The sequence below is a fragment of the Bos taurus genome, chromosome 22 (assembly GCF_002263795.3).
Source record: "Bos taurus isolate L1 Dominette 01449 registration number 42190680 breed Hereford chromosome 22, ARS-UCD2.0, whole genome shotgun sequence".
In the NCBI taxonomy this organism is placed as follows: domain Eukaryota; kingdom Metazoa; phylum Chordata; class Mammalia; order Artiodactyla; family Bovidae; genus Bos; species Bos taurus.
Window position 1 is genome coordinate 55,854,902 of NC_037349.1, and position 9,874 is coordinate 55,864,775.

The window sequence follows — 9,874 nt, forward strand, 5'->3', positions numbered from 1 at the left end:
GCTTGCAGCCCACCCAGACCCGGAAATGGAAACGTGCTGCCGCCTTGTGGACACGTCCTGTAACAACACCTTGAAAAGCCGGGCTTCTGGTAACTGGATACTCACAAGGGCTCCTCAGTTCAGTTCAGTTTAGTTCAGTCGCTCAGTCGTGTCTGACTCTTTGCGACCCCATGGACTGCAGCACGCCAGGCTCCCCTGTCCATCACAAACTCCCGGACCTTGCTCAAACTCATGTCCATCGAGTCGGTGATGCCATCCAACCATCTCATCCTCTGTCATCCCCTTCTCCTCCCGCTTTCAACCTTTACCCAGCATCAGGGTCTTTTCCAATGAGTCAGTTCTTCGCATCAGGTGGCCAAAGGATTGGAGTTTCAGTTTCAGCATCAGTCCTTCCAGTGAATAGTCAGGACTGATTTCCTTTGGGATTAACTGGTTTGATCTCCTTGCGGTTCAAGGGACTCTCACGAGTCTTCTCCAACACCACAGTTCAAAAGCATCAATTCTTCAGTGCTCAGCTTTCTTTATGGTCCAACTCTCACATCTATACATGACCACTGGAAAAACCAGAGCTTTGACTAGACGAACTTTTCTTGGCAAAGTAATATCTCTGCTTTTGAATATGCTGTCTAGTTTGGTCATAGCTTCTCTTCCAAGGAGCCAACGTCTTTTAATTTCATGGTTGCGGTCACCATCTGCAGTGATTTTGGAGGCACTGGGCCCCAGCTCACAAGGGCTTGGGCACTGGAAAAATACCCCACCTCCAGAAATGTCCTAGGGTTGGTCATCAGAAACAATTCAAAAAAGAAGTCCCATTCACGAAGCACATTTCAAGTGGTGAACGGTCGGCGGAACTGTTGCTGAGCTGATGATTTTGCTGAAGCACAAGAAAAGCGATCATTAGGGAGAGGCGGATTGAAATCTCAAGCAGATACTACTTCACAGCCATCAGACAGGAGATCAGGAAAAACAGGGACAGAGAATCAAAGCGGGATAGGGGCCCAGGGGAAGGGAACCATCCGACGGTCGTTTGGGGGAGGTAAAGTGCAGGAGCCACAATGGAGAAAAGTTTGAAGGTCGCTTCTGAGAGAAAATAAAATACAAATACAAATCGATGTCTACCAATGGGCCCGCAATGACACTCCTGAAACTATATGCAAAGAAAAACTCTGATTCCCAAATGACGGGCGCAACCAACAGTCACTACAGAAAAACTTGCAATCACCAAGACTGGCAGGCAACAAAAAGGTCCATTCCAAGGACAGAGGGATGCTTCAGCAGGAGGCAGCACACAAATGCAATGATCTCTCACTCAGCCATCAATGGAAAGGAAATGCTGCCTTTGGCAACAACATGGATGAACCTGGCGTCGATCATACGTAGTGAAGGACTTCTTCAGGGCTTCCCTGAGAGCTCAGTTGGTAAAGAATCCACCTGCACTGCAGGACACCCTGGTTTGATTCCTCGGTTGGGAAGATCCTCTGGAGAAGGGATAGGCTACTCACTCCAGTATTCTTGGGCTTCCCTTGTGGCTCAGTTGCTAAACAATCTGCCTGTAATGAGGGAGATCTGTGTTCAACCCCTGGGTTGGAAAGATCTCCTGGAGAAGGGAAAGGTGACCCACTCTAGTATTCTGGCCTGGAGAATTCAGTGGAGTGTATGCTCCATGGGGTCGCAAAGAGCTGGACACAACTGAGCAACTTTACTTTCACTATTTCCAGTGAAGGACCTCAGTCACAGAAAGACAAATAACCTGTGATGTCACTTAGACAGACAGTGGAAAATGAACAGAAATGGACCCATTGACCAAGGAGAAATTGATGCCCGGACCCAGAGAAAAAAAAAACAAAACCTAATGGTTACCAACGGAAAAAGGCGGGGGGAGGGATGAATTCGGAGTCTGGGATGGACAAATCCCCACTAGCACACAGAAAGTCGTCACGAGGACCAACTGTCCAGCGTCAGGGACTCTGCTCAGCCCTCTCTAGCAACCTGCACAGGAAAAGAAGCCTGAACTGAAACACGTCTGTGTAGAGGCATAACAGGTTAGGGTGCCTGATGCCAAAAAGAAGCACAACATCAGAAGTGAACTCTATTCCCACGGGGAAAATGTAAACTTCAAAAGAAGAGGGGGAAACAAAGAAAAGAGATGCCACGGCTCTTCCCTGAGCCCTCGGTGACCTGGGCTTGTGTCATAGCCCTGGAGCCTGACCAGCCTTGAGAACCGAGGCCTGGGTGACGGTACAAGCCCCCGGAGGCCCAGAAAAGGCCTGGGATTCAAAACACAAAACAATTCAAAATTCAGAACAATTCAACACACAACCGCTCTGCAGAAAGCAAAGGCAAAGAGGAGATAGGATGCCCATTGTGTGTTTTCAAGTTTTATAGGAAAACCACCGGCTGGCCCTTCTCAATTATTATGAGAGGGAAATCAAATCACCACCAGGTATCACCTCACACCACTCAGAAAACAAATCAACCAGGGTCGACAAAGAATACCTTCTGGGGAGGGCACGGAGGAGAGGGAACATTCCTTCGCCATTCTCGCCAAGGTCGATCGCTAAGAGCCACGGTGGAGAGCGGGAGGAGGTTCCCTTTAAAAATAAAAGTACACCTACCAATAAAGCCGCAATCACACTCTTGGGCCTCTACGTGAAAAAATAACAATTAAAAAGAAAACTTTCATTAGAAAAGCCACACTCCCCCAACCTGCATGCAGAACCATTTACAAGAAGAGACCTGGAAGCAACCAAAAAAATGTCCATTTCATGCATATTCTGCAGTATGACTCTGCCAGACAAAGGAAAGAAACACTGCCTTCTGCAGAAAACACAGAAAAATGCACGGACCTGGAGCGGATCACACAAGGTGAAGGGCCACCGACAGAGAACCACAAACACCTTCTGATGTCACTCAGGGGCAGAATTCAAAGACTGATACAAATGAACTCATTTAGGAAAGAAAAACCGATTGCTGGGCCCAGAACCAGGCGGATGGATATCGAAGCAAAAGGGCGGGGAGAAGCACACAGGAGGTGTCTGAGGGTAAGAGGTGTGCACTGAGGCCTCTAGACGATCAGAAAGGACCCCCTCCACTGCACTGGCTGCTCTAGTCCACACATCCAGTAACCCGAAGGGAGAAAGAAATCCACATGGAATACATCCATGTTTAGGTGTAACGGAACCAGGTGGCTAGAAACACCAAAGAAACGCATCGTCGTAAATGAACTCCATTCCAATCTCACAGAAAGCCTTCAGACTGGAAAGAAGGGGGTGGGGAAAAAAATCCCAAAACTAAACCAAGAGAAATGTCAACACTATCTCCCTGAAGGCCCTTTGAGCAGGCTTGTGTCACCTCTCTGGGGCCTGAGCAGCCTGGGGCCCCCGAGGCTGGACTCTGGCCAGCTGAGAGAGCTGGGGAGGACGTGTCTCTCCCCTGAGACCTGGAGTGTCTGGTTCCATCATCTCCTGACCCAGGGGCATCCCTCTGAAGCCTCCATAAAACCTCCTGCATCCAAAGACCGGTGCGTGCTCTGGACTGGAAGAGCTTGCAAAAGTCACCTGGTGCGCAGCTCTCACGCCGGTGGGATTCCCCGCTGCAGCCTCCTTGCAAGGAGCCGTCCCCCGACCTAGGAACCACAGCGTCCTCAGCGCAGCAGTCTGTCAGGGCTTGGCATCCGTCGGGGCTGGGAAATGCCCCGGGAACAGCAAGGAGCACAAGCCCTCGGCTGTTTCTTCTCCCCCTGTCCACACTCCTCTCCCACCCAGGAAAGCCACTTTCTTCTCTTAAGGCTCTGCTTGCCGCCCACCCAGACCTGGAAACGGGAACGTGCTTCCGCCTTGTGGACACGTCCTGTAACAACACCTTGAAAACCACCGCTTCTGGGGACTGGATACTCACAAGGGCTGGGGCCCTGGAAATGACACCCCACCTCCAGAAACGTCCTAGGGTTGGTCATCAGAAACAGTTCAAAAAAGAACACCCATTCACGAAGCAAATTTCAAGAGGTGAACGGTAGGTAGAATGTGCTGCTTCGTTGATGATTTTGCTGAAACACAAGAAAAGCAATCATTCAGTTCAGTTCAGTTCAGTCGCTCAGTCGTTAGTGAGAGGTAATTCAAAATAATTTGCGATAGGGGAATGAGAAATGGGAAGATATACCCATCTGAACGCAGAGTTCCAAGGAATAACAAGGAGAAATAACAATGCCTTCTTAAATAAACAATCCCTAGAAATAGAGGAAAACAAAGTTGTGGAAAGACTAGAGTTCTCTTTAAGAAAATTAGATACCACGGGCACATTTCATGCAAAGAGAGGCACAGTACAGGGCAGCAGTAGTATGGACCTAGCAAAGTAGAAGGTGAAGAGAATACGCTATGCACAGGCCTGTACTATAATTAACGGGGCTTCTTTGAAAAATAAGAATGACTTTCTCATCACCCCCAAGGGCTGGGAGCAGTAAGAAGTACATCATGGGAAGACATCTTGAAACAAGATGTTGAAGTACTGATGTGAAAACCACTATGACCGTTTGTAACCAGAGCCTTGAGGCGGTTACTGAGAAAGGGCGTTGCTAGCCAAAAGGCTAAACAAAGTCATGAAAGGCCTGAAGGTTTGACACTGAGGACTACGCACTGTATATCTTTATCCCCAGTCTGAGATTGTAAAGAACAGTTATCTCTCGGGCACGAATAAGGAAGCGGAAGCTAACAATAAAAGGCATGCGGGGATTAGGATCTGGGTTTTTGCCTGCAAATGGCATCGGCCCCCTGACCCCACTTTATTTCTGAGTCTTGTTTTCCTTATTCTTCTGTGGCACGACTCCCTTGGGTCGGTTGGTTGTTGGGCTGGTCCTGACAGAAGAGATTAAGAAGAGGTGCCAGGAATACGCAGAAGAACTGTACAAAAAAGGTCCGTATAAGCTGGATAACCGCAGTGGTGTGATCACTCACCTAGAGCCAGTCATCCTGGACTGTGAAGTCCAGGGGGCCATAGGAAGCGTTACTAGGAGCAAAGTAATGGAGGTGATGGGATTTCTGCTGAGCTATTTCTAAATCCTAAAAGATGATGCTGTTTAAGTGCTGCACTAAATATCCCAGCACATGTTGAAAATTCAGCAGTGGCCACAGGACTGAAAAGGTTGTTTTTGTTCCCATCTCAAAGAAGGGCATTCCCAAAGAAAGTTCAAACTACCTCACAATCTCACATGGTAGCAAAGTCATGCTCAAAATCCTTCAAGCCAGGCTTTAACAGTACGTAAACCAAGAACTTCCAGATGTAGAAGCTGGATTTAGCAAAGGCAGAGGAACCAGAAATCAAATTGGCAACATCTGTTCCATCATAGAAAAAGGAAGGGAATTCCAATAAGACATCTACTTCTGCTTCACTGACTACACTAATGCCATTGACTGTGTGGATCACACAACAAACTCTGGAAATTTCTTAAAATGGGAATACCAGACCTCCTGACCTGCCTCCTGAGAAACCCGTATGCAGGCAAAGAGGCAACGGTTAGAACTGGAGATGGAACAACAGACTGGTTCAAAATCGGGAAAGGAGTACGTCAAGGCTGTATATTCTCACTCTGTTTGTTTAACTTATATGCAGAGTGAAATGCCAGGCTGGATGAATCACCAGCTAGAAACAAGATGGCCAGGAGAAATATCAGCAGCCTCAGATATGCAGATGATACTACTCTAATGGCAGACAACAAAGAGGAACTAAAGAGTCTCTTAATGAAGGTGAAAGAGGAAAGTGAAAAAGCTGGCTTAAAACTTAGCATTCAAAAAAATAATATCATGGCATCTGGTCCCATCACTTCATGGCAAATAGGAGGTGAAACAATGGAAACAGTGACACTTTCTTTTCTTGGGCTCCAAAATCACTGCAGATGGTGACTGCAGCCATGAAATTAAAAGACACTTGTTCCTTGGAAGAAAAGCTGTGACCAACATAGACAGCATATTCAAAAGCAGAGATATCACTTTACTGACAAAAGTCCATCTAGTCAAAGTTATGGTTTTTCCAGTGGTCATGTATGGATGTGAGAGTTGGACCATAAAGAAAGCTGCTGTGCTTAGTCGCTCGGCCTTGTCCAACTCTGCGACCCCGTGGACCTTAGCCCTCCAGGCTCCTCTGCCATGGGGATTCTCCAGGCAAGAATACTATGGGTTGGCATTCCCTCCTCCAGGGGATCTTCCCAACTCAGGGTTCAAACCCAGGTCTCAGACATGGCAGGCAGATTCTTTACCATCTGAGCCACCAGGGAAGGCTGAGCGAAAAAGAACCGATGTTTTCAAACTGTGGTGCTAGAGAAGACTCTTGAGAGTCTGTTGAAGAGCAAGGAGATCAAACCAGTCAATCCTAAGTGAATTCAACCCTGAAGATTCATTGGAAGGACTGATGCTGAAGCTGCAATACTTTGGCCACCTGATGCGAAGAGCCGACTCATTGGAAAAGACCCTGATGCTGGGAAAGATTGAGGGCAGGAGGAGAAGGGGGTGACAGAGCAAGAGATGGTTGGATGGCATCACCGACTCAAAAGATATGAGTCTGAACAAACTCAGGGAGATAGTGAAGGACAGAGGAAGCCTGGCGTGCGGCAATCCATGGGGTCGCAAAGTGTCGACACGACTTAGCCACTGAATACCAGCACCACCAGTGGAAGCGCGTAAGCTAGGCATCTAGAGCCCTGGGGACTAGCCCTGACTGCATCCTACTTTGTGACTTGGAGCGAGTTCCATCCCCTTTCTTGGTCTCGGTTTCCCATCCGTACAGATAAAAAGGGTTCCAAACCTCTTTTATGTTTTCAACCTGAAGTCCACATTTTTTTTTTTTTTCACGAGGCATGGACAGGGACTCCCCTTCCTGTACCCACACGGATCCAGAAGAGACTTGCCAGGGGGTCAGAAGCAGAGCAACAGACCCAGATCTCCCCGTGTCACTGGCCTCTCTCTTAGATCCTGACAGCCAGCACTGGGGAAGGAAAACAGCTCATTTCACGTCCAGCAGTCACAGGAGTCCCAGCACAAGCCATGTCCCCAGGCAGGATTGTGTCTGGGGTCAGGCGATGAACCTGTTTTTCAACCATCGTGATTTCTGCCGGCCATTCTATCAGTTAGACGAGGCGGCGTGACGCTCACAGGAGCGGCGGGTCCCTACTGTTGAGGCGCCTCCCCGGGAGCACAGGCTGACTTGGCACCACAGTGAAGCCGCTGAGCGGGGGACGGAGCTCACCATGCGGGGACCAGACGTCAGGGGCGGGTGTGGGCACGTCACGCAGCTCCCCACAGGCCTGGCTTCCCTCCAGGCTGGCCCCGGCCCCGGTTCCCAGGCCTCTGCCACCTGCCGCTGTGAGGCAAAGCGGGCAGGAGGTGGGGTGGAGGCTGGCACTCCCTGTCCGCTGGCACCAGGAAGCGGCCACGATGACGGAGGAACTGGCAGGACCCCGTCTGGGGAACCGGCAGAGACTGTGCCAGGCTGGGTGACGTCCAGGGGAGGCAGATGGCAGCTGCTCGGGGTCAGGAAGGAAGGAAACAGAGGCAAGGAAGGGGCAGAAAGGGAGGGAAGCAAGTAGGGGAAGAGGAAGAAAAGAAAGACAGGAAAAAACTGGCACTTCCAGGGTGGTCTGTGGCTAAGACTCTGCACTCCCAATGCAGGGGGCCCTGGTTCACTTCCTAGTCAGGGAACTAGACCCCACGTGCCGCCACTGAGATCGGTGCAGCCAAATAAATAAATTAAATTAAATTAAAAAAAGACACTTTGTTTTTAAAGTGAAGGCGTAGTGAAGCATCGTGGTTACCCACTGCCAGAGCCAGGGGACCCAGGTTTGAATCCCAGTCAAGGAGCTGTTTGATTCCAGGTGGGTCACGTAGATTCTCTGGACTTTTAAGTTTTTCTAATCATTAAAATGGGACCACGATCCTATCTCCCTCCTAGGTTGGAGAATTAAAGAGGTCAGCATTTGGAAAGTGCTGGAAGAGTGCCCAGCACTCAGGAAGGACTTTGTAAATGTTTGTTCAATAAAGCGTCAGCCTGAGTCAGATCCTGCCACGGGCGGTGTGAGAGTCCAATCTGGTTCAGGGAAATATTGTTGGGTGTCATGGCCCTGCCAGATGGAAGCTCAGAACTGAATCACATAGTAACCATATTTCTTTGAATGTGATAGGGGCGTGAGGGTGGGGGATGGGGGGTGGGGAGCCTGAAAAGTAGAAAATATGGAATTGACCTGAGGGCTTGTGAGCTGCAAGGCCGCCCGATTTGCAGGTCATGGACTGGCATCGCCTTTGACCAGGCAAGGCTACCACTCACCCAGAGGCCAAAGGGACCTTCAGTGAACGAGAAAGAACTCCCAACCCCCGCGCACCCAGCAGATGGAAGCCTGTGCCAGCACTCAAGCCCTGGATTTGGCCAAAGGGGCTGGCCGCCCACCCAACCCCTATTCCCACTCAACCCCTCGACTGTGATATTCACAACCTGAGCTGTGTTCCCAGGGACAGAGGAGAGAATCAAAGTCAACACGCTGCTCAGGAGAAAAATTCGCGTCGGTCGACTGCAGCTTCAGAGCTCATTCCTCTGACCTGCATCTCAGGAGATCTGTGTGCTCAGCCAGTTGAGAAGTTAATCCTAATTTTACCCCCGAATTGAAGCAATCCATATAATATGTGGTATTTGAAGTATTTGAGGCATTTAAGAGAGTTTGGAGCACACAGCATCTAACAAGACTTGTGCCTCCAATTTAAAATGTGTAACTCAGAATTGACTTAGGCTTGCAATTTTAAGTTCATTCAATAAACTGTGTATGCATGTATTGCCCAAGATACACCAAACTGACCCTGATTCTTGCCCTCCTGGAGCTGGAGAGACACAGACTCTAGACAATGCGTATACTAAGTAAGTACATGATGTGGTGTATTGGAAAATGGTGAGTGCTATGGGAAAGAGATAAAGGAGATGGGGAGGGCCCGGTCACGGGATTGAGTAGGGGGCTGGGAGGCAGTGAGGAATGAGCTATGTGGATCCCCTGGGGAAAAGCAGTCTAGGCAGAGGGAACAGGCCGTGCGAAGTCCCCAAGGCAGAGTGTGCCTGGAGGCTGGGAAAAACAGTGATGAGGCCGACACCTGTGTTCACAGCAGGATTGTGCCCAGAAATCAGAAAGTGGGAACCACTCAAGTGGCCATCAGTGGGTGACTGAACAAACAGAGTGTGTTCTGGGCATGTGGTGGAATATTATTCAGTCGTGAAAAGGAACAGAATTTGACATATGCTGTAACATGGATGGATCACGTTCATCACGCTGAGTGAAGTAAGCCAGACGCAGAAGGACAAATACTCTGTGACTGCACTTGCAAACAAGTTCACGGAGACAGAGAGTTGAATAGCGGCTACCAGAGAAGGAGGGGCAGTTTCACGAGGGCAGGTTTGTGGAGGGATGACGAAAAACTTTAGGTGTAGGTAGTGGTGCTACTTACCCTAAATTGTGACGGTGTTTAATGCCGCTAAAGTGTGCACTTAAAAAGGGTTAAAATAATAAATATAATGTATATGTTTACCATAGTTTAAAAAGTCTAAAGAGGCCAGTCCCTGGAGAAGGAAATGGTAACCCACTCCAGTATTCTTGCCTGGGAAATCCCATGGACAGAGGAGCCTGGAGGGCTGCAGTCTATGGGGTCACAAAGAGTCAGACACAACTTAGCAACTAAACAACGCCACACAACAAAGAGGCCAGTGTGGCTGAAACAGGGAGCGAGGCAGTTACAGGAATTAGATCCTCGGGCCCAGGGCGGGAGGGCACATCATGGCTGTCGTGGCGACGTCTGCCTTTCCTCTGAGTGAGGTGGGGGAAAGGGGGAAGGCTTGCAGGAGGAGAGGGACAGGA